Here is a 23,618-nt window from a genome sequence, read left to right on the forward strand (position 1 = left end):
AAAGCAGTGTGGAGATTTGCTCATTGAACTGAGCTTGTTCATTCTCACAGCTAATTACTATTCAAAGTAAAGATGGAATTTTTATTCTACTTTTTCGTAGGTCCGAGTACAGGTGACATTGTTCATAACACATTCCACAATTAATTTCCCATTTCCCAGTTTTCGTGTTATTGTGCTCTCCTTCCCATCCCACTCCTGTTGTTGAACCAAAGCACCATCTGTAAAGTTGCAGACAGTCTGAGTTTTTCTGCCATCAGCTGTAGTTTCTTCAAACTTTTCTCCCAGGTTACAAGAACACTGTGTTGTTTTGAAAGTGCTTTCCGTTTTGATGGTGAGGGTTTTGCCATCAGTAGTGATGATAAAATCAGGTTTGGCCATTGCACCCATTTTTCGCAGAGCCATGCCCACTCCTATTTCCTTCATGTATTCATCAAAGCCTTTGCTGTCTACCAGACGCCATCTTCCTACCAGCTGCTGAACGGTAGCCATGGTGGGCGCGGACAGGTGGATGTGCTGAGCGGTCTGAGAGTGTCTGGTGGGAGAGCTTGGCGTGGGTTGTCTTTTTCTTGTAGAGGTGTTGTAGTTTCCTATATATTTTAGAAATTAATCCCTTGTCTAATATGTAGTTGCAAAAAAGATTTTCCCATTCTGTGGAGTCCCCAAGTAGGAGAATCAACTTTAGGACTAAATCTCAGTCAGATGTCATAAGAAGCGCTGTGAGCTCAACGCTGGACCCTTTTGGGGGTGCACTCCCAAACGTGTGAATACACCCTGGCTGGGCACAAAGGGTGTGACAGGGGAGAACACAAGAGATGGAAAAAAAAGTAAAAAAAAAAAAAGTCACCCATTTTTTCCTTAAGTCGCTGGGTGGTTTTCGTCCTGTATCAGACTGTGGCTGTGGCCCTGCCCTTTGACCACCTCTAAAACTGAGGCCGAAGGCAGTGTCGTGATTGAGTCAACAATGTCTCTTCCAGCTCCAGTCAGATTTCTTCACAGTTGTTGTTGTTGTGAAGAGCCATTAGTGACCCTGTAGAGGGTTTCCAAGGAGCAGCTGGTGAGCTTGAACCACTGACCTTGCAGTTCAAACAACTTTGTAGTCTTTCGTATTAGCCCACAGCACCACACCAGGACTCTGATTTCCCTCTTACTTTTTTTATTAAATTTAAAGCTCAGGGATGGATGGTCCCAGCAAAGTGTTTTTGTTTGTTTGTTTTTTTCTGGCCTTCCCAAGCTTTCTCGGGGAAGACCGCTGATTGTCTCGGTTTATCCAAACCCTCAAACGGGAAGTCCTAGATAGTTCTGAAAAGAGCGTAATACTAAAGGCAGATTGTTTTACGACACAAATTATACCATTGTTCACGGCTAAGAATACTTCAGGGGAGCTTTTAGATTTTAAGGTTTAAAGATTATTTCAGAACAATACTTTCAGAGGTCCTCCTACCCTCCATGACTTCCGAAAATCTTTAGTCCAGGGCAATTTGAAATCCTGCTCTTCGTTTTCACTCTTTTGATCAGAGTTCTTCTATGGAATCTTGGGTAAAAATATTCAGTAATGTAGCTGGGTACCATCCAATTCTTCTGTATGGTGGCAAAGAAGCAGTTGCTCATTTTGTAAGTAGATTGCTAGATCTTTATTCCGAGGTGCCTTTGGGTAGACTTGAACCACCAACCTTTCAGTTAACAGTGGCACGCATTACCCATTTACCCCACCCAGGGACTCTGGCGTCTGGGTTATATCTTCCACTAAGAGAATACTTGGGATTCGGGCAACCTGCAAATCTTCATTAGCCATTGAAGTCAATGATTGTTAATCAAATCTTCTAGGTTGTAGTCTTACTGAGCTACTGTTACCACATTTCAGCTCTCAGCTCACAACAGCTAGCCACTGTGTGGCATTGTGACTTATGCACAGTCTCTGCCTGGAAGGCAGACTATGAGGTTACATAAATTCTGTGTCCCCAAGGGCATCTTGATGTTATTGTTAGTTGCTAATGAGTTGAATCGGACTCCTGGAGCCCCCAGGTGTAGAACTGCTCCATAGAGTTTTCAAGGCTGTGACCTTTCAGAACCAGGTCACCAGAGGACTTCTTCCAAGGAGCTCGGGGCAGGTTAGCACCATCAATCTTTTGGCTAATTGTCCAAATCTTAACTGTTTTATGCTACCTACAAGACACCTAGCCTGGTGATAGTCAGAGGATAAATTGTTAAACACAGACAAACGCTTTCTAGCCTTGTTGCTTTACTCAGTCTGCACTTTCAAGGGTGGTTAACTTGTCCTCTGGGCAGCATTTGATAATGTGAATGCAGGTCCTGTCACCTCCTGTGGCCTCAGTGGCCCTCCTTTACTCCAGTAAGCTGGATTTACAAGGTTTTCCCTGACATGTTCTGTCCCCATCACTAGGGCAATGATGGTCTCTTACTCCTCATTTCCTTCATATACTGTTAAAGTATTTAGTATATTCTTAAATATATTTCTATGAAAGTTACTGTTTTATGAGTATATGAGACAAAATACAGAAATGCAATGAAGGAACTGTATATGAAATAAGTACAAACATCTAGGCAAAATATGACAACATAAAAACAGATATTTTGCTTCAGTCAGCTTCTCCATCCACAGTTCTTCTCTGGCTTTGACGTTCACTTAACCAAAAGCCAAACCAGACCCAGTGCTGTGGAGCCTGTATTCTGACTCATCTTGCTTACCTACAATACTTTCAGACACTTGAAAACATCCCCAGGGCTTGGCTGTGCTGAGACACGTGCAGTATTTGCAGTTATGCCTCTTCCAGGCATGAGGTGACTGTTCTGACTTGGAATTGAAGTTGTCCCAGACTTGCTGAGTGCTCCTTGGAACTCACTTGAATCCATCTCAGTGGTTATTAACTTCTGTTTCTTTGACTCATTTCTCAGTTGTCTTCATCTCACAAAACAAAAGATGTTTGCACATTGGACAAGTGGTAGTCTCCTAACCTCTTTGAGAGAAGGCTGAGGCTTTCTGTGTAAGGTTGTTATGAGTTGGAATCAAATGAACAGCACACAACCATTTTCTTGGAAAGATGGATGCTTAGAGTTTGTTCACGGAGCCAAGAGGGCATAGTTCTATCCCTGCCCCTCATTTCTTGTTGTTGTATGTCATCAAACTGAATCTAAGTCATAGTAACTCTATGTGACAGAACAAAACTGCTTCATAGGACTTCCTCAGCAACTATCTTCACAGAAGCCCATCACGAAGTCTTTTCTCCTGTAGAGCGTTTGTGGGCTTAAATTGCCAACCTGGAAGAGTTGAGTGCTTAGCCATTGTGCCACTAGGGCTGCTCCTCTCACCTTAAGTGCTCATTTTCAAATCTGCAATTGCTCATCTGACAACTTTATTAATGTATGAAGGTACATTTCTCTCCATAGAAGTCTCTCTCCTTGATTTTCTGATTAGTGGGTCTTAACCATGAAAGTTTCATATTTGTGAAATTATTTATTTATATTGACTGGTATTAACAAAGTGTTCTACTATCTACTGCCAATTAAATTCTTGTTGTTGTTAGGTGCCATCAAGTTGGGACCGACTCATAGTGACCCTCTGCACAACAGAACAAAACACTGCCCGGTCCTGGGCCAACCTCACAATTGTTGCCACGCTTGAGCCCATTGATGTTGCCATATTGCCAATCCATCTCGCTGGGGTCTTCCTCTTTTTCTCTGATACTCCACCTTACCAAACATGATATCCTTCTTCAGTGACTGGTCCCTCCTGACAATATGTCCGAAGTATGAAAGACGAAGTTTGGCCATCCTGGACTCTAAGGAACACTCTGGCTGCACTTCTTCCAACACAGATCTGTTGGTTCTTTAGGCAACCCATGGAACTTTCAATATTCTCCTCCAACACCATAACTCAAAAGCATCAATTCTTCCTTATTCACCATCCAGCTTTCACATGCATATGAGGTTATTGAAAATACCATGACTTGAATCAGGCGCACCTTAATCCTCAAGCTGACATCTTTGCTCTTCAACACTTTTTTTTTTTAATTAAATGTTTTTATTTTGCATTGAGTGAAAATTTACAGGGCACATCATCAGCTTCACATTCAACCATTTATATAGCTTGTTTCATTACATTGATTATTATCCCCGCCATATATCCTCAGTTTACAGTGTTTCTCTCTAACCTCTTTAGCTTTTTTTTTGGATGGGGGGTACTTGCCTTTTTGGAATTTACAGTCTCGGCTTTTAGGGAAGGTTTTTACATTTGTCTGTGGATATCCAGGGCTCATGTATGAGATTACTAACAAGCATTACTGAATAATCAGATGAGGGACAGTTTGCTATGTCTACTAGGTGGCTAGAATCTGATCCTCAGAGCCTATGGTTTGGACGGTCATCAACGCTTGGGCCCACAGGGGCTTGGCCTCCTTCAACACTTTTAAAAGGTCTTGTGCAGCAGATTTACATACTGACGATATCATTAACATTCAGAGAGTTTTAGAATTTTCAAAGTGGTTATAGAGTATATATATATATATATACTTTCCATTAATCTTCACATTGAAACTGTGAAATAGGCAGGGTTAACTTTCCAAAGGTGGAAAATGAGACTCCGAGAAGTTAAGTGATTACTAAGTCACCTACCTAATAAATTGCTCTTAGTATAAACAAATGATCTGGCTCTTGAGGGACTTTGAACTTGTGTGACATACTGCCTGGAGACTCTTCCTGTGTTCTTTGCAGGCGGGCTTTGGGAAGTATCATTTTCTCCACTGAGATGCTCCACAACCATCCTAACTAATGTTGACCTCTTTCCATCGGATTCAGTGGCAATGTTCATACTGAAGTTTTAGTGTAATGGTTCGCTTATATCCAACCAGAATGGTCCCCACACAGATGATATGTGCTCTGTGTGTGTGAACTGAGCTTCTCTAATCAGGAGACAATCCATTTTGAAGACTCAGTTCAAATTCATGTCTTCCTGGAAGTTGTTCCTGACAACTCTGTTCTGAAGTGATATTTCTATAACCTGTTGCCATCAGGTTGATCCTTACTCACAGCAGCCCTATTGGACAGAGGAAACATGCCCGGGAGGGGTTCCTAGGCTCTAAATCTTCACAGGAGCATATTGTCACGTCTCTCTCCCATGGAGTGGCTGATGGGTTTGAACTGCCATCCTTTGGGTTAGCAGCTGATTGCTTTACCTCTGTGCCACCAAGACTCCTTCCTAGCTTCTTGTAAGTTTTGTTATTTTCGTCATGCAGTTTTTATTTACTCATGTGCTCCTTGGTAGGATTATTTGATGGTATCAAGTTAGGTAATTGAAGATATAGGAAAAAAACATGAGCTTTGTAGTCACCTGGGCTTGGGTTCAAATTTTGACTGTCAGTCACCAACTTTGTGATCTTGGGCAGATACTTTATCCTCTCAGTGTCCCTGATAATGCATCTGGAAATCGAGGACTTATCATTTCATTCAAGCAATGTTTGCTGAATGTCTACTATATTCCAGGTTGTCGCAGAGGTGAACAACTCACAACTGAGCCACTCTTGTATGGGGGAGACAGACAAGTAAACGAGCAAGAGAATAAACACAGGTGGTAAACATTTTTAAAAATTGCATCCGATGATGTGACCATGGGAAGAGGTCCACCTTAGTTAAAATGATTGATACTTCTCCAAGCCTGCCAGCAAAGAACCGAGGAAATCTCCAGACAGGGTGACATATAAGTGCAAAGTCCTTCAGGAAGGAGATCATTTGTTTACACTAGGAACAAAGGAAGCCCAACAAGACAATGTAATGGTTAAACTCTCAGCTGCTAACTGAAAGGTCAATAATAGTTTGAATCCACCATGGCTAAAATGAGAATAATAATTGAAAAAAAGTCCCATGATCTGTTCCTGCAAAGATGTCAGCATAGGAAACGATGAGGCCATTCTACTCTGTTTTATAGGGTCACATGAATTCGGTTGACTTAATGGCACAGGACAACAACCTGCTGGGGCATAGTGAGCAGGGACAATGAGCATAATGGTAGGGGCAAAGTTCTGAGGAAGGCAATGAGGTTTCTAGAGGTAAGAAGTTTGAATTCTATTCTTATTGTTATAGGAAGTCAATGGAGAAGATAGCCAGGCAGAGACAATGGTTGTTAGTGCTGTGGAGTAGATTCTGACTCATAGAGATGACCCTGTACAGGTGTTCCGTGGAATGGCTGGGAGTCCTAGCGTGGCACTGTGGGTTAATGTGCCAGACTGCAAAGCCATTTGAACTGCAAGATTGGCAGTTCAAGCTCACCAGCTGCTCCTCGGAAACCCTATACAGGGTCGCTATGGGTTGGAACCGATTCTATGGTACTTAACAATAACAACAACAATGTGGGAGAGAGATGAGGTTTTCTGTTCCCATAAAGATTTACAGGCTCAAAAACCCGGTACAGGGTTGCTATGAGTCAGAACCGACTCCATGGCACATAACAACAACAACAAACCTTGCAATTCAAACCAATCTTATGTCCAGTGCTTATCCTACAGAGCCACACAAGGACTGCAGAGACAATGGAGGAATCCACAAAATCCTCTTGCTGTTGAAAGATTGATTCATTAGCACGCAAAAACACCGAGCACAGTGCCTGACAGTAGCTTTCATTTTCGAGTCCAACTTCATCGGAACATTTTATGATCATAATGATAGTGTAAGCTCCTCATAGACAGACAGGCTGTAAGTCACACCTTCATATTCTCGCACTATGTGGCACACTGTACACAGGTCACCTGAAAAGACAGGTTATAGACGGCAGAGCATTAACCATTGGAAATAGCCAGTGACTTGCTGTGTTTTGGGTAATTCAGGGAAGTTACTAGGTTCTACCTTTGTAACATCACTGTCTACACTCGGGGCCATCTGGTAAGCTCTGTAATTGCAACTTGGGTGTAATGGAGTGTATAAGTACGTGTAACTCTCAGCTCAATCTATGTTTACTTGCCACTCAGAAAAAAGAATGGATTTTTTTAATGATTATTCAGAAAAAAAAGAGCAAAACAAGTATAAGGGATGAAGATCCATTTAGCATTTTGGAAAGGGAATGCATTCAGAAAAGTTCTTTTTTCCTTTTATTTGCCACACCATCTGCTTTTCAGATAAGCAGAACCAGTGAGCTCTTTATTGAGATACATACTATTACTTAGATCTTGAAAGTTTTATTTCTTCTTGAAAATGCCAAGTGATTGCATTTTTCTGTGCTTCAACTATCCCTTTTATTTCTGACAGAGAGATCAAGATAGAAACCGCTCTATCTGGGCTTCCTGAATGGCAGCTTCCCAGGGGCCATTTCTCACTGCTCTTTTGCATAAGGGGGACGTTTTGTAGGTTTATATTCAGATCCCTCACTGGGAGACATGCACTGGTTATTAAATTGCCTACTGTTTGGAATTAGAGATGTCTCTTCGGGTTTTATGCAACTAATCCTAAACCAATTTAGCTGTTCCCTGAATTGGTGGCCCTTTTTGCTGGTGCGCCTAATTTTCTTTGTAGAAGGTCACCTTCAGATGATTAATAGACACACTAGCTTCAGCTTCAACTTACATCTAAAAACATTTGTTTGATTTTAAGCCATATACCTTGCCTTGAAAGTAATCAATAGAGAGGATAAAACTTTTAATAAGTTAAAGGCAAACCGTTATTTAATGAATTCTTTTTTCAACTCCTTAAACCTTCAAGCTCCATATTTCTTTTTGACAAAAATATCAAGTGAAGATCACCAACAAGACAGGAGGAAAAACATAAAATCAAATGTCCTATGTTTATTCCTATGCTATGGCCAGCTTTGAATTGTTTTAGGTTGGATTTACTGCTTGTCTGCCAACCAAACGGCAAACTCTTGAGGGCACAGATCTTGCTTGCCATCTACTCCTGTCTCCTCCACAGTACCACAACCTTGATTAGGCACTCTACAAACACATAGTAAATTGAATAGACTATTTTGAGCTCAGGATGTGCATTGTTTTTTGATGACTCCCTCCTGCAGTTTTAAACCTTATAATATCCCACTTCTGACAGTAATTAAACTATGTTTAACTTCTCAGCCTTGAATTTGACACACTGAAAGAAAAGACAGAGTACTAGCAGCGATTTCTCTTATGCTAAATTCGCAGCAGCATTTGTGCTGCATAATTCCGACCCTCCAGAAGAAAGCATATGGACTCTTTATTTTGAAAATGGAAGACTTCAAGAGAGATTGTTCAGTGTGGAGATGGCTTAATTTCTTCCTTTCTCTTGGATCTATGTAGTGCATTGCATTCTTTACTGAAGATCACAGGTGAAATAGTAATGATGTTTTGATGTCTCCAGCACTGACAGTTTTCCTCTCCAAGTTTTTGCAACAAAGCATATGAATGACAGTGAAACAAATTATACTTTTCAGAGTAAGGTTTTATGAAAATAAAAATACATGATTCATTCCTCTATGAGAGATTGGGAGGGATTTTGACAGCACCCATTTCTCAGAAGGATGGAAAAAGCCTGGTCTGGGACAGATGCTTTGCACTCTCAGCACTGAATTCTCTCTGGACTGAAAAACACTTGGTTTTTGCCATGTTGTTGTGTCCATTGCTTATCCTACAGCGCCATGCCAAGACTTCAATGAGTTGTTGCTAAGTGCTGGTGAGTTGGTTCCGATTCATAGCAATCCAGTGTAGGGTTTCCAAAGAGCAACTGGTGAATTTGAACCGCTGACCTTGTAGTTTAAATAGACCTTGTGGTTCGGTTCTTTATCCCATCTGCCTCAAAAATGAAGTCCCAGATCTTGTTGTTGATAGTTGCCGCTGAATGTGCTTCTACTCACAGTGATCTTCTGTGAAAAGAAATCAGGGTGAACCATTGCATGATCCTACTTTATCTTACAATTGTTGGTAAATTTGAGTCCATCATTGTGACTATTGTAAATATCCCTCATCGAAGGTTTCCCTTTTTATCACTCACCCTCTTCCAACACAATGTACTTTTTTAGTGATTGATACTTCCTAATGATGTGTCCAAAGTAAGCCATGCAAAGTCTCACCGTCCTGATTTTCAAGGAGCATCCTGGCTGTAGTTCCTCCAAGATTGAATTGTTTGTTCCTTTAGAAGTTTACAGTATATTCAATATTTTTAACCAACACCACAATTCAAATATGTCAGTTTCTTCTGTCTTCCTTTTTATTTGTCCAGCTCTTGTATGCGTATGAGGTGATTGAAAATTCCATGGCTTGGGCCTGGAACACCTTAGTCGTCAAAATAGCATCTTTGTTTTTTAAGATTTTAAAAAAAGATCCTTTGCAACAGATTTCCTCAAGGTAGCACATCATTTTATTCATTGACTGCTGCTTCTATGGGTGTTAATTGTTGATCTTAGTAGAACGAAATTCTTGACAACTTCAATATATGCACCAAATCTTCTCTTCCTTTAATAACTTTGTGGAGTGACATGTATGAACTCTTACTAAATACTAATTGAATCTGTTGATATGTTGAAACAAGTGAGACATAGAAGGATTGTATTTAACAATTTAAACTGTAGAATGCGCTCCTTATTTTTTCTGCTTCAAGACTTAAGAAAAGATTTTATTAAAAGAGCAGATTGGAAAGTTCTTTCAAGATTTCAGGATAATGTTTGTCTAGAACCTATGAAACTATTAAGTGACTGTAAATAATGACAAAAGAAAAGCTACAAAGAGTTTGAAACTACTATTCTCAGACTGCTAGTATAATCGTCTTTCCAATGCTAATTAGAAAGCAATATGGCATTTGTATGGAAAAGAAAAATGCTTCTATACTTTTCCCAGAAATTCCATTTTCTAAGGAAATAATTGGAAATATGAAGATCAAACTCATTTGAAGTGCTATGTGTAACTGTAAAAACAAAACAAAACAATCCAAATGAATGACCAATAGTTGTGGAAAGCTTATGGGAAATAGGACATTTCCACTCAATGGAAGATTATGTAGATAGACCTCAATTTCTAGTTAAAAGTTAACATAAACATGATAGAAAAAAAAAGTCACCTAAAGCAGACTGTTTGTTAAGTTCTAATACTGCAACTTCCAAACTAGTTAGAAAGGAATATATTAACAAATTATAGTTGGGTATCAGTTATAGTTGGGTGATGGAGTAATTAATGTATTCTCTAACAAATGAATTAAATTCTGTTGTTTAAATGTTGTCGAGTTGGTTCTGACTCACAGCCTCCTTCTCAGGGTTTCCTAGGAGCTGTTGGTGGGTTTAAAATGTGAACCTTGTGGTTAGCAGTCCAGTACTTAGTCTACAGAGCCACACCAGGATTCTAAATAAACTGTATAAACCACATATATTCTCATTTAACCCTTGCAACAACTCTACCAATTTCACACTGCGATTCTAATCTAAAGCTCAGGAAGATAAATAAGCAATGTTGTTGTTGTTGTAATGTGCCGTGGAGTTGGTTCCGACTCATAGTGACCCTGTACAGGGTTTCCGAGGCTGTAAATCTTTACGGGAGAAGAAAGCCTCGTCTTTCTCCCACGGAACAGCTGGTAGTTTTTAACTGCTGACCCTGAGGTTCACAGCCGATTCATAACCACTACGCTACCAGAGCTCCTAAATAAGCAATAAGATGCTTTAAATAAGGAAGCCAGTGTTCAAGTTTGTTGTTTATTCACATTTCAATACACTGGATGCTGAATACATATTGTTGTTGTTAAGTGCTGTTGAGTTGTTACCGACTCATATCGACCCTGTATAGGGTTTCTGAGGAGAAGCTGGTCAATTTAAACCGCTGACCTTGTGGTTCAAAGCAACCTCGCAGTCCAGTGCATTAGCCCACAACACCACACCAGGAATCTGAATATATGTTAGGTTCTTGATTTTTAATCATAACTTATCAGTTTTATCAATTGTATGCTTAAGCATTAAATCACATTACAATTTTTTTAAACAATTCCAGAAAACTGCAATTCATCTTCTGAGATTAGTTGTTGTGGTGGGCTTCCATAGATGATTTTGACTGATTTGACTCCATCAAAAATTGGACTAAGCCAACTGCTGTTTGAAAAGGAGAAATTAAACAACTTCTCTCATTCCTACAGATTTAAAAAACATGACCCATTTGACAACAGGCATGTGTTCTAACTTCTCTGTGGTTTCTTCTTTAATAAGGGTGATAGCAGGATTAGTTAAAAACATATATACATATGGGAGTGAAGTGGCTCCAAATGGTAAGCTTTGGACTGAACAACAACGTCTGTGGTTCGAGCTTGTCAGTTGCACCATGAGAAAAAGATGAGGTTTTTAACTCCTGAGAACGTTTAAAGTTTCAGAAACCCTATACACACAGGTCGCTGTGAGTTGGAAACAACTCAACATCACTTAACAACAACATATATATTGTTCTTTTTTGTTGTTGTTGTTGTTAAGTACCATCGAGTCGGTTCCGATCCATATCGACCCTGAACAGGGTTTCTGAGGCTGTAAATCTTTACGGGAGCAGAAAGCCTCATCTTTCTCCCGCGGAGCAGCTGGTAGTTTCGAACTGCTGATCTTGGGGTTCACAGCCCGATCCGTAACCACTATGCTACCAGAACTCCTTATTGTTCTTCTAGCAGTATTAAATATTAAATATTTTCCACCAACACCACAATTCAAATATGTCAGTTCCTCTGCCTTCTTTTTAATTGTTCAGATCTTGCATGCATGTGAGGTGATTAAACAAACATATACATAGACTCCTGGTGTGGCAGTGTAGGATCAATACTGAACTGTGAACCACAAGGGCGGCAGGTCAAACCCATCAGCTGCTTCTCGGAAACCCTACACAGGGTCGCTATGAGTCGAACACTGAACAGTTTAAAATTAGGAAGGGTGTGTGCCAGGGTTGTATTCCTTCACCATACTTATTCAATCTGTAGCTGAACAAATAGTTAGAGAAGCTGGATCATATGAAGTAAAATATGGCATCAGGAGGAAGACTCATTAGCAATCTACAATATATAGACAAAACAATCCAGCTTGCTGAAAATGAAGAGAACTCAAAATACTCACTAACCAAAATACTTACCAAGCTCAATGTAAAGAAAACAAAAATCCTCACCACTGGACTAATAAATAACATCAAGATAAATGGAGAAAAGATTGAAGCTATCAAAGACTTCATTTTGCTCTGATCAACCAGCAGCATTTATGAAAAGAGCAGTTAAGAAATTAAATGATGTAGTTTAGTGTATTAGGCAAATCTGCTGCACAAGACTTATTTAAAGTGTTTAAGAGCAAAGACATCAGTTTGAGAACTAAGGTACACCTGACCAAGCCAGGGTATTTTCAATAACCTCATATGCATGTGCAAGTTGAACAGTGAATAAGGAAGACCATAAAAGAATTGATGCATTTGAGTTATGGTGTTGGAGGAGAATATTAAAAGTACCATGGATTACCAAAACAACAAAGAAATCTGTGTTGGAAGAAATACAGCCAGAATGGCCCTTAGAAGCCAGGCTAGCATTACATTTTCAAGAGTAAATATTGATTTTTTTCAAAGGATTTCTCATCTTAGAATGATCCTGTGATTAAACAGTTAACAAATTAATCACATTAAGTAATTTTGAAATGTTTAAAGAATTTGCAATTCCAGAATCAATCCTTTTTAGTCATTAAATCATATCTTTTGATATGCTTCTATGTGATAGTTTTCCTAAGAGAAACACATAATAAAATGTTGTGTTTCAGATTTGCTATCAGTTTTGCACATTTTTATGGATCATATGAGAAACTTATTAACTTTCACTTCTTACTACTGTTTGAAGTTTATAGTTTTGATAACATTTTTCTGTAAAGCATCTGAATTCAGTGCATTTTAGAAGATAAGCCTTTGCATTTCTTTTCTATATCTCCCATGATTCTTGTTCTATTTAAACACTTCAGCTTTCATTAGGTTTCTGTGGAAATTTATACATATTTTTTATATATAGACTTTTCAGATTTTAGCATAGGACTGGAGCTGTGGGTAAATGTTCTGGACAGCAAAGTCCGTTTGAACCGCAAGGTCAGTGGATGAAGTTCACTTGCACTCCTTGGAAATCATATACGGAATTGTTATGGGTCAGAACTGACTTGATGGCACTTAACAACAACAACAACAACTTTTAAAGACTTGCCTAAATCTAGCACCGCATTTGAATGTTGTCTACTTGTGTTCTCTTTCTTTTTTTTTTTTTTTCTGTATCAAATTTAGGAAAGGTTGGAGCATTTTGGTTTTTAATTTTTTAAAAAGGCTATTTGTTTTATTTTTGGTGCATCTTTTCTGTTTTATTAAGTTCTGCTCTTTTGTTTATAATTTTTTTCAACTTTGCTTGAGTTCATTTTGCCCTTCTTTTTTTTTTTCCTTCCTACTTTCTTGAGTTGTATCCTACCTATTACTAAGTTTATGCCATTAGGTTTACCTGAAAAAAACATCACGGGTTATTCATTTAGCAATTATGAATGCAGCATTATTTCTTTTTGCCCATATAGTTTTCTTTGCTGTAAACCAACTTTGTAATATATTTTAATTACTCCATTTTTATAGTTGATATTGTTGGCATTTGCTAAGATAACCTACGTAGCTTTTAATTTTCTACATTTCCATGATTTTTTCCCCCTCTTTTTCCTGGTGAGGTGCAAATAACTGGAATTTATTAATCAAATATGAAAATCTGTTTAAAAGGGGATATCTAATTTACTGATTTTTATGATCATCATTAAGTTATATCTTTTTCTGTCATTTTATTTTGCTCTTCTCATTATTTTCCTGTTTAACTTTTTTGATTTTTTAGTTAGACTGTTGTTGTTACGTGCTGTCTAGTTGGTTTCTACTCATAGTACTTGTGTAGACGGTTTCTGAGTCTTGACGTCTTCTCGGTAGCAGAACGCCTCATGCTTCTACCATGGAGCAGCTGGCAGACTTGAGTTGTGTGGACCTTGTGGTTTGTAATCCAGTGCTTATCATGTGGAGCCACCAAGCTACCATTTACACAGTATTTATTTTTCTCCCTAAAATATGGTTTAAATATTCTAATTCTATTAATTAGTTCTAATTTTATTAATTAATTTCACTAAAAAAATAGATAAAAAGAACTTTTAGCACATTTACTTTACTATTTCTATTAAGGATTTTGTCATGTCAAGACTTTGAGTTCTTGGGTCCTTTTCACACTGTATTGCTGTTGTTGTGTGTCTTCTCATAGCTGCCCTTTAGGCCAGAGTAGAACTGCCCCACTGGGCTTTTTGGAATGTGATCTTTGCAGGTGTTGATGTCAGATCTTTGTTCCCACATGGCCACTGGTGGACTCTTTGTTCCACACTGTTACTTAGATCTCATTTCTTCTTTTTCCTTGCATTCGTTTTTAATTTTGCTGTAAAATAACGAAACGTTTTTTTCTCTGACAAACTTTATATGTCTTTATATGCCTAAGATATCATTATTTTGCTTTCCTACATGAATGATCTTAGTTTACATCCAAATCTTTTTCCATCAACAGCTTGTTCTTTCCTTACCCAGTCTCATTTAGAGATAATATGATAATTCTAATTTCAATGTCATTTCAGTTCTTTTGCAATATTTTTCTTTCTTGGCAGCTAACTTATTTTCTTTATCTTTGATGCTGTTAAGTGCCATCCAGTTGGTTTCAACTCATAGCAACCCTGTATAGGGTTTCCAAGGAGTGGCTGGCTGGTGAGCTTGAACAAACGACCTTGCCAGCGCACTAACCCACAGCACCACACCAGGACTCCTTCTTATGTTTAGAGTTTACAAATTTTATTAGGAAGTCAGTTCAAACTCACCAGCTGCTCTCCTGAAGCTCTATACAGGGTCAATATGAGTTCAAAATGACTCAACAGCACTTAACTAGATTGTATTCTACAACCTTACCCTTACTCCCACCACAATAGTTCTGTAAAGTTTATCATGTTCTTGATATCTGAAGAGACTAGTATTTTATCAACTCAAGAATATTTTCTTTGTTTTTTATTATTTTCTATTCCTTCTCTCTTATTAAGTCCATATGATGTCTTCTAGGTCTGTTCATTGTATCAGTTTTTCTCTCAAACTAGAGAATTTATCACTACCATATTCCATTTCAGTAGGATAAGCACTGGATTGCTAACTACAAGGTTGGCAGTTCAAACCTACAGTGCTCTTAGGAAACTCAATACAAGGGTTGCTATCAGTTGGTACTTACTCATCAGTTCCTAACAATTAAGATTTGAAATCTGTACCATTCTGATATTTACTTATTCAGCTGAATTTTTCATTGAAATAATCTTAGTTTTCATTTTGATATCTCTGTTAAATATCTCTATCACACTGGATTGTGAACCACAGGTCAGTGATTCAAATCTACCAGCTGCTCGGTGGCATTTAATAATAAAAACCTCCAATAGAAGCCCTGATGGCATCGTAGGTTGGTTTGAACTGCAAGGTCAGCAGTTGAAACTTACCAACTGCTCTTAAGAAACCCTATACAGGGTTGCTAGGACTTGGACTCTACTTACAGCACTTAACAACAACAACAACAACAAGAATAAAATGCCAGTAGTCTGACAAAAACAATGCTGAGAAGGACAGGATCAGAATGGAAAGGAAAGAAGAAATAAAAGCCTATCTTGAAATGCTTGAAAGTAACAAATCAAAACATAACTAGAAAATGAATTCATCATATAATTCATCTGATCATAGTATTTATCTTAGCTCCTTAAGCTACATTATTTTTAAACACACTTTTGTTTCCAGTCTACTTTTTTTAATTATGAAGAAATGAGATATTCCTACTGATATAGTTACATTATCACCAGAAATGAGAGGGAAATAACTTTCAGTTTCACAAATTTGCTGCTTAAATTTTTGTTTTAATCCTTACGTGGTTTCTTGTAACAGAGGGAACAAAAGTTGATTCAAATTGTGTAGCAAATTAAAGTAGCACATTTTTCCCCCACAAAGAATATGAATGTTACGTGGTTTTTACAAACCACACCCTGTGCTTGCATCTTAGTTTTCTGTGCATTCTATGAGCTTTATATGCAAAAATGCAATAATCTTAATAAAGTTAGAATTGAATACCAGCATAATATTAAGAGACACTAATTGAAAAAATGGTATTCTTGACAATGAAGGTTTATTTTTTCAATTTTGAACATAATCCATATTCATTATAAGACATTTGTAAAATAGAAAAAATATCAAGGAAAGACTAATCAACTATAGTCTCACTGCTAAGAACTATCTACTGTAACATGATACACACAGACTGTGTGTACCATGTAAAACTATGGATAAAATTATGAAGAATGGGTATTCCAGAACACTTAACCTGTGCTCATGAGTTGTGAGAACAAAACCTAGACCAAGAAGCAGTTGTTAGATGAAACAAAAGAGATACAGAATGATTTAAAATCAGGAAAGATCTGTGCCAGGGTTATCTTTCCACCATATTGATTCAATCTGTATGCTAAACTGAGAAGCTGGATTATATGAAGAATGTGGCATCAGGATTAGAAAAAGGCTCATTAACAACCTGTGATATTTAGGTCCCAACCTTTCCTGCTGGAAGCAAAGAGGACTTACTGATAAAGATCAAAGACTTCAGTATGGATTGTATCTCAATGTAAAGAAAACAAAACAGCTGGACCAGTGAATTATATCATGAGAAATGGAGAAAAAAGTGAAGCTCTCAAAGACTTATATATCCGAAGCATGAGAGACAAAACTTGGCCATTCTGGCTTTAAGGAACACTCTGCCTGTATTTCTTCCAACACAGATTTATTTTTACTTTTCACAATCCTTGGTACTATTAATATTCTCCTCCAACACTATAACTCATCAAATGCATCAATTCTTCTATGGTCTTCTTTATTCATTGTCCAACTTTCACATGCATATGAGGCTATTTAACATACCCTGGCTTAGGTCAGGCACACTTTAGCCTTCAAACTGACATTTTTTCTCTTCCACACTTTAAAGAGGTATTATGCAGCAGATTTACCTAATGCAAATACGTCATTTGATTTCTTGATGGCTGCTTTCCTGATTGTTCACAGTAGATGGAGTAAAATGAAGTCTTTTACAATTTCAGTCTTTTCTCCATTTATGCTGATGCTATTTATTTATCCAGTTGTGAGGATTTTTGTATTATTTACATTGAGGTGCAACCCATACTGAAGGCTGTGGTCTTTGATTTTCATCAGTTAGTATTGTAAGTCCTCTTTGCTTTCAGCAAGCAAGGTTGTATCATCTGCTTATCGCAGGTTGTTAATGAGTCTTCCTCCAATCCTGATGTCTTGTTTTTCTTCATATAATCCAACTTCTTGAATTATTTGCTCAGCATACAGATTGAATAGGAATGGTGAAAGTATGAAGATCACTATCCTATGGATTAGTGAACTGAAATGGACTGTTACTGGGCATTTTGATTCTGATGATCATGTAGCTTACTGTGCTTGGAACTCCAAATTCAAAAGGAATGGTGTAGTATTTATCACCAAAAAGAAATATGTCAAGATATATCATAAAATACAAGGCTGTCTGTATTAGGATAATATCCAGATGTCTACAAGGAAGACCACAACCCTCACTCACATCTTTCTTAATTTTAAACCATTCAGTATTCTCTTATTATGTTTAAACATAGATTCATACTTCGTGTATTCCATTTCTGATTATTAATGGGTGCTTATAGCCGTTTCGCATCAGAAAATGTCAGTCCAAAAACTTTACTCAATTCTAGTCTTCATGGTCAACTCTGCTTGAGGAGGTAGCTTTTCCCTTGTAACATTTTGAGTGCCTTTGAACTTGAGGGGCTTATCTTTCTGCACTATATCTGACAATATTGTGCTTATATTAGTAAGATTTTCAGTACCTAAACATTCAGAAATAGTCTACTTCTCCTTCTTCCTAGTCTGTCTTTGTCTGGAAGTTCCACTGAAACTTGTCCATCATGGAAACCCTGCTGGTATTTAAAATATTGGTGGCATAGCTTCTACCATAGTATGACAAACAACAATTGAATGATTTCCCTGGAGTTTGTAAGATATGTTTACAACTAATCCAAGTTCACTGCCAATAACACTGTGTCTTGCAGTTCAAACTGACATTGCAGTCCAATGCATTATCGTAGCACTACAATATGATAACTGTCAAACTTCAACCCCCTTCTACACCTTCTACATTGGGATTCCTGGTGTGGTACTTTAGGGTTAGCAATGGGTGGGTAACAGCAAGATTAGTGGTTCAAAACCACCAGGTGCTCCTTGGAAACCCTACACAGTGTCACTATGAGTCAGAAATTATTCAACATGATTATGTCTCAGGTTTCAGTGAAACTGTGCTTGAGATTTGAGACCTTTAGGAATGCTTCTCAGCTTTCCTCCCCTTCCCCACCCTTTAGGAGGAACTAGAAATGTTTCTTCTTAGAAGGCTAGAGAGGTCTGATTATCTCCTTTCCCCTATGTCTAAGACTAGAGTAGGGTTTATTTACGTGTTTTCTTCCCCAAAGAAGAAGACTAGAAGGGGTTGAAGTGTGACAGTTCTCCTCCCATATATGAGTGGACACAGTAGACAGGTTTCAGCTGAGTTTCTAGATGAAGACAGTCTAGGAAGAAGGAGAGATAAACTACATCTGAATATTTAGTCACTGAAAATCTTATGAATAGCAGTAGAACACTGTAGCACCAGAATATTGAAACATGATAAGGAGCACTAGACTACTGTCAGATATAGTGCCAGAAGATGAGCCCCTCAGGTTGGAAGGTACTCAAAATACAACTGGGGCAAAGCTGCCTCTTTGAAGTAGAGTTGAGTGTGATGGCGCAAATGGAGTAAGGCCTTCAAGACTTCATTTGCTGACAGGGTCCAACTCAAAATGAAGAGAAACAGGTGTAAACATCCATGGAATAGTCTGGACATGGAATGTATGAAGTATGAATCTAGGAAACTTGGGAATTGTCAAACATGAAATGAAATGCAAAAACATTAATATAATAGGCATTAGTGAATAAAATAGACTGACATTGGTCATTTTGAATCTGACGATCACATGGTTAATATGCTGGGAATGACAAATTAGAGAGAAATGTGTTGCATTCATCATCAAAAAGAACATATCAAGTTCTGTCTTGAAGTACAATGCAATCTGTGATAGGATAATATCTATATAACTAACTACAAGGAAGCCCAGTTAATCCCACTATTACTCAAATTTGCACACCAACCACTAAAATCAGTTATGACGTAATTGAAGAATTCTACCAACTTCTTCCATCTGAAATGGATCAAATATACAATAAAGATGTATTGATTATAAGCAGCAATTGGAATGCAAAGGTTGGAAGGATCAGTACTTGGTAAATATGACTTTGTTGATAGAAATGATGCTAGAGATTGCATGATGGAATTTTATAAGACCAATGACTTCTTCATTGCAAATGCCTTTGATAAACAGCATAAAAAACAACTATACACATGGACCTCACCAGATGGAATACACAGAAATCAAATTGACCACATCAACAAACTGATGTACTGGAGGCACTCACTCATCTATGCCAAGAAATTTGGAAGACAGCTACCTAACCAAATGATTGGAAGAGATACATATTTGTGGCGATTCTAAAGAGAGGCGACCCAAAGGAATGCGGAAGTTATTGGACAATATCATTATTTTTTGCATGCAAGTACAATTTTGCTAAAGATAATTCATAATTGACTGCAAACATACATTGATAGAGAACTTCCAGAGGTTCAAGCTAGACTAAGACTAGGACATGTAATGAGAGATATCATTGTAGACATCAGATAGATATTGGCTTAAAGCAGAAAATAGGAAGATATTTGCTTGTGCTTTATTGACTACTCAAAGGTTTTCAATTGTGTAGATCATGACAAGCTATAGGCAACATAGCGGAGAATGAGTATTCCAGAACACTTAATTGTGCTCCTGAGGAACCTGTACCCATACTATGATGCAGTTGTTCAAACAAAACAAGGGAGCAATGAATGGTTTAAAATTAGGAAAGGTGTGCCCCAGGTGCATAAGTATTCTTTCATCATATTTATTCAATCTGTGTGCTCAATGAATAAGATGAGAAGCTTGGATTAGATGAAGAAAAATGTGTCATCAGGATTGGAGGAAGACTCATTAACAAGTTGTGATATACAGATGATACTACCTTGCTTGTTGAGAGCAAAGAGAACTTAAAGTACTTTCTGATGAAGATCAAAAGGCTTTTGTCAATGTTAAAAATAACCACAATCCTTACAACTGGACTGATAAATAATATCAACATAAATGGAGCAAAGACTGAAGTTTTCAAAGACTTTATTTTACTTGGATATACTATCAACACTCAGGGAAGCAGCAGTCAAGAAATCAAATGATGTGTTGCATTAGACAAATCTGCTACACAAGATCTCCTTAAAGTGTTAAACAGCAAAGATGTCAGTTTGAGGACTAAGGTGCTTCTGACCCAAGCCATGGTATTTTCAGTAACCTTCTATGCATGTGAAAGCTGGAGAGTGAATAAAGAAGGCTCATTAACCTGTACTATGCAGATGATATAACCTTGGTTGGTGAAAGTGATGATGACTTAAAATACTTAGTAATGAAAATGAAAGAATACAGCCTTTGTTATGGGTTGCACTTCAGGTAAAGTAAACAAAAATCCTCACCACTTGATCAATAAACAACATCCATATAAATGGAGAAAAGATTGAGTTGTCAAAGATTTCATTTTGTTCAGACCAACCATCAACACTCATGGAAGTTGCAGTTAAGAAATCAAGCGATGTATTATTGCATTAGGCAAATCTGCTGCACAAGATCTCTTTAAAGTGTTGAAGAACAAAGATGTCAGTTTGAGGACTAAGTTGTGCCTGACATTAGCCATGGTATTTTCAATACCCTTATATGTATGTGAAAGTTGGATAATGAATAAGGAAGACTGTAGGAAAGTTGATGCATTTGAATTATGGTGTTGGGGGAGAATATCGAAAGCACCATGGACTGCCAAAAGAACAAACCAGTCAGTGTTGGAAAAAGTTCAGTTAGAATGCTCATTTGAAGCCAAGATGGCCAGACTTCATCTCTCATACCTTGGATATATTATCAGGAGGGACCGGTCACTGGAGAAGAATATCATGTTTGGTAGAGTGGAGGGTGGGAGAAAAAGAAGACGATCTTCAATGAGATAGATTGGTGCAGTGGAAGCAGCAATGCATTCAAAGGTAGCAACCATTGTGAGGTTGGAGCAGAACAAGGCAAAGTTTTGTTCTGTTGCACATAGGATTGCTATGAACCGTTAACAACTCAATGGCACTTAACAACAACATGAGAGACCATCTGTTGTTGGGTGTCCTTGAATCTATTTCAATTCATAGCAACCCCATGTGACAGAGTAGAACCACCCTGTGGTTTTCTTGACTGTAATCTTTACAAAAGCAAATCACTTTTCTACTGCATAGTTACTGGATGCGTTTAAACCTCTAATCTTTTTGAAAGTGGTTATAAATGGAGTCCTGGCATGGCACTATGGGATAAAGCACTGGATGGCAAGGTTGGTTTGAACCACACTGTTGGTAGTTTAAACTAACCAGCTGCTCTTGGAAACCTACACAGCATTCCAGTGAGTCAGAACGGACTCAAGGGCACTTGATAACAACAACATGAATGGATTAAATCTTGTGATGGTGAAGTCAAGATGGAGATCATTTTAGGGAATGATCAGATAAGATTTCCATGAGTAAAAGACACAGTTGAAAAGCTGGTACCATATCAAAGAATAGCAATGAATCTGGCAAAGCATCTAGGTTTCTCAGAGGTAAAGTGAACCTAATAAATGAAGTCCTGGGAATGGGAAGACCTTCCCACATTAGAAAATGGAAAGAAGTCCAGGGTGGCTGAAATAGTGAACTGGGGGAGTGGCAAGAACTGAGGCTGGTGAGATCAGAAGGCTAGAGGTGACAGGACACCTTTTAGGCCATGGATATTTTCTCCCTAAGTATAAGGGAAACCACATAGAAGACTGTTGAAGTAGTCAAGAAAACAGTAAAAACTTGGATTGTTTTTGTTAAGTGCCATCTAATCAGTTATGACTCAAAGCAACCCTATATAGTGTTTCCTAGGAACAGCTGATGAGTTTGAACCATTGACCTTGTAGTTCAATCAGATATACAGTACCACACCAGGACTCCAAAACTTGGATTAGAATAATGGTAATAGATGGATTCAACATACATTTAGGAGGTGACAGGTTATAGATACGCAATAGTAAGGAATTAAAATGATCTCAATATAAATGGGGACTTGTGTTGTTGAGTCGATTCGAATTCATAAGGACCCTGTACATGGTTTCCGAGGAATGGCTGGTGGATTTGAACTGCTGACCTTGTGGTTAACAATCCAGTATGCATCCTACAGCACCACATCAGGACTCCATAAATGGGCACATTGTTGTTGTTTTTAGGTGCCATAGAGTCGGTACCAACCCATAGCGACCTTATGCACAGCAGAACGAAACACTGCCCGATCCTGGGCCAACCTCACTATTGTTGCCACACTTGAGCCCATCAATGCTGCCACTTGGCCAATCCATCTCATTCGGGGGTCTTCCTCTTTTCCTCTGACCCTCGACCTTACCAAACATGATATCCTTCTCCAGTGACTGCTCCCTCCTGACAATATTTCTAAAGTATGAGAGATGAAGTTTGGTTATCTTGGCTTCTAAGGAGCACTCTGGCTGCACTTCTTCCAAAACGGATCTATTGGTTCTTTTGGCAGCCCATGGCACTTTCAATATTCTCCTCCAACACCATAACTCAAAGGCATCAATTCTTCTATGGTCTTCCTTATTCACTGTACAGCTTTCGCATGCATATGAGGTTATTGAAAATGCCATGGTTTGGGGCAGGAGCACCTTAGTCCTCAAGCTGACATCTTTGCTCTTCAACACTTTAAAAAGGTTTTGGGCAGCAGATTTGCCTAATGCAATATATCATTTGATCTCTTGACTGCTGTTTCCGTGAGTGTTGATAGTGATGCAAGAAGAATGAAGTCCTTGACAACTTCAATCTTTTCTCCATTGATAAGAATGTTGTTTATCGGTCCAGTGGTGAGGATTTTTGTTTTCTTGACATTGCGATGTAATCCATACCGAAGGCTGTGCTGTTTGATCTTCATCAGTAAATGTTTTAAGTCCTCTTCACTTTCAGCAAGCAAGGTTGTATCATTATGCAGGTTGTTAATGAGCCTTCCTCCAACCCTGATGCCACATTTTTCTTTAAATCACCCATATTTGCCTGTAAAGATCTATAATTGTCTTCTATTTTAGAATGGGTCAAAGGAATAGATTTAGGTGTAAGACATAGTTTTGATGCCTTTACTTTCTGATTCTTCAGAATCAAAAGACCCAGTTTCTTTAAAACATACCATGTTCCTTCATCTCGGAGGTCTTTCCTACCCTTTTCAAGCAGTTCCTTTGGCATGCATATCTGACTTCCAGAAACCTATAAGTCTATCCAGTGCATGGCCTCTCATTCATTTTTTAAAAAATTTACCCCTTGAAGACAGAGGTCTGGAACAGAGATGCTGAACAACAGTGTCA

General features: G+C 38.2%; 1 protein-coding gene and 1 pseudogene across 2 annotated transcripts in view; one reads left to right on the forward strand and one right to left on the reverse strand.

Moving 5' to 3' along the window:
* The window catches only part of GRM1 (glutamate receptor, metabotropic 1), a 680,560-nt gene that overhangs the window by 135,665 nt on the left and 521,277 nt on the right, over positions 1–23,618 (forward strand). The gene's annotated exons all lie outside the window — the stretch shown is intronic.
* On the reverse strand, positions 82–489 carry LOC102834499 (annotated as a pseudogene).

Source organism: Chrysochloris asiatica, unplaced genomic scaffold (assembly GCF_000296735.1).
Source record: "Chrysochloris asiatica unplaced genomic scaffold, ChrAsi1.0 scaffold00182, whole genome shotgun sequence".
Classification (NCBI taxonomy): domain Eukaryota; kingdom Metazoa; phylum Chordata; class Mammalia; order Afrosoricida; family Chrysochloridae; genus Chrysochloris; species Chrysochloris asiatica.